Here is a 2,395-nt window from a genome sequence, read left to right as displayed (position 1 = left end):
AACCCATTGCTCTGCCTGTATGGCCAGTCCCGGCTTTCCCAGTGCAAACTGGGAGGGCTCAGGTGGGGCTGTGGAGGCAGAGGGGCTCACACTGGTGCGGGGACCCCTCTCCATCTCTTCTCCCTCACGAAACGAAGCCTTTGCAGGGCTGGGATCCGTCTCCCTGAGCAGTGCAGATGCTGACACAAGAGGGCAGGCACAGGCTGTGCAAAGAAGGGAGGGTTCCAGCTCTGCTCCCAGTGCCCCTCGGCCACCCTGTCCCTGCTGCTCCCCCTTCCACCACCCCATCCCTGTAAGAGGGGGACAAAGGGGTGATCCTGAAGGCCATGTCTTCTGGCTCTACCTGGCTCCTCTGTCCTTTCTGAAGGAGATCTGAAGCAGTGAGGGGTGTTCAGGGGCTGAGGTTGGACTACGAGCTCCCAGAGCAGGTACTTCACCCCCCAGGGATGCACAACCTTGGGTGTCCCCAAGGAGGGGGTGTGCAGGTCTCCTTAGCTGGGCTCTGCCATCTTGGAGTCTTTTATGGGACCAGCCAGGCTGTTTCGTCCTTCCCATGCACCTCCACCTGCAGAGAGGCCACTTACACGGGCAGCAAGAGGTGCCAACACCCGCTGTCATCCCTCACAACCCATCTCCCCATCCTTGCTGCTGTCACCCCATGGTTCAGCCCCAGTCAAGACCAGAGCTCCTTTCCTCAGCTCTCAGGACACCCTGGTCGATGCCAGCTCCTGGGCACAACCTGAGCTGTGGGCACTGGAGAGCGTTGGTCCCCCGGGTCCATCCCCAGCACCACGGGAGAGGAGCGGAGCCAGTCCTGGTGCCAGGCAGCATTGCTGGGCACGGCGCTTTTCCCTCCAGACTGCAGCCTAAGCACTCGACATAGTTAAATAATAAAAGGCAGCAGATGGTCTATGGTATGAATTACACAAAACAGGATTGTAGAGGCAGCGCGCGTGGTGAGCAAATGAAAGCATTAACGCACCAGGCCAAATAACGCAGACGTCAGGGGGAGAGGAGGGAGATTTGCAGATGGGTTGGTCATGGGTGGGAACGGGAGCCCATTCCTGCCGGGAAGGTTTTAGCAGTGAATGGCCTTGTCTCTGCCCTGGGGGAGATGATGAGCACGAGGGTAGGCAGGCAGCATGGTCAGGAGCCTGGGAGCAAGGGTGCTGCGGCCACTGTCCTCAGCTGCTTTAATTCTTGCTCATGGGTCTGCTCAGCGCTGTCTTCTCCACTCATCCTGGGAAGGGCACAGGAAGACACAGGAGGTCTGTAAGGCCTCACCTTGTTAAGTCTGCTTAATCAAGAAGGGACATAGCTCTGTTTTGCCACATTGAGAGCTTGGCTTTCAGTCATGAGCAGAGACGCAGGAGGAGGGACCGTAGTTTGCATTTCAGGGCTGATGTGGCATTGTACAAAGAGAAAACCAGCCATTACAGGGCAGCTTCTGCTCCCTCTGCATCCTGGCTGTCCGTGAGGACCTGCCATGATCTCGGCAGGGTCCTGAAGCCTTCTGCCTAGGGCAGGAGGGTTCAGCTTTAGGGCAGCAACCTGAAAGACCTACTGGTAAATTCAACTTATGGCTCTGCTGCAAGCTTTCTGGGTGATCGCTCTTGAGTCCTTCAGCCTCTCTTTGCCTCAGTTTCCCTGGTGTGAAGTGGAGATAATAGCACTGTGCTGCCTTATAGCGGCGCTGGGATGAGTATTTCGTCGTGAGAGATGTTCCCATGGGATGCTCCATTGCTGGAGGATGCCACAGCTGGGCTTGGCTTTGGCTGCCAGGGCCAAATGTGGGTTTGGAGGTAGCAAAACCTGAAACTGCCTCATCTCAGGGTGAAAAGCATCAGGGTGAGGACAGGGTGGCTCGTGGCCATGCCATGAGGTGGTCCTGAGGGGGTTCAGGCCCATCAATGGGGGTGAAGCACCTGAAGGGGCCAAACAGTGCAAGTGTAAAGGCTCCTCCAGGGTCTGCTTTCACAAAAACAGCACTTTGGGGTTGTAGATTCAAAAACTGGGCTCATTTTAACTCAGACAATCTTTGGGTTTGTCCTTGAGTAACTTCATAGGTGGCCAAGAGTTGCTGGGTATGGCACCCCAGACTATGATGGGCTCTGTCTGTGCTTTGACCCTCTCCTCCCACCTCATCCAAGCTGGGAAAGTCACCTCCTGAGTGTGACCATGGTCCCTGGGACCTCACCTGCCATGGTGCTGGGTGCAGTGCAGAGATGGAACTGGTTTTTAATTCTGGATCTGAACAAAAGCAGGCAAAAATACTGCTGTGCACGGAGACAACATGGAGTTGTCCCAGAGTTACCCCAGACCCTGCTCAGACCCTGGCACCTTTCATCCCCAGGCTGAATCCTGCTCATTCCTAGGACGAGCAGAATCCTGGGAA

This window comes from Mesitornis unicolor, unplaced genomic scaffold (assembly GCF_000695765.1).
Source record: "Mesitornis unicolor isolate BGI_N332 unplaced genomic scaffold, ASM69576v1 scaffold3138, whole genome shotgun sequence".
NCBI lineage: Eukaryota > Metazoa > Chordata > Aves > Mesitornithiformes > Mesitornithidae > Mesitornis > Mesitornis unicolor.
Note: the sequence above shows the minus strand (reverse complement) of the source record.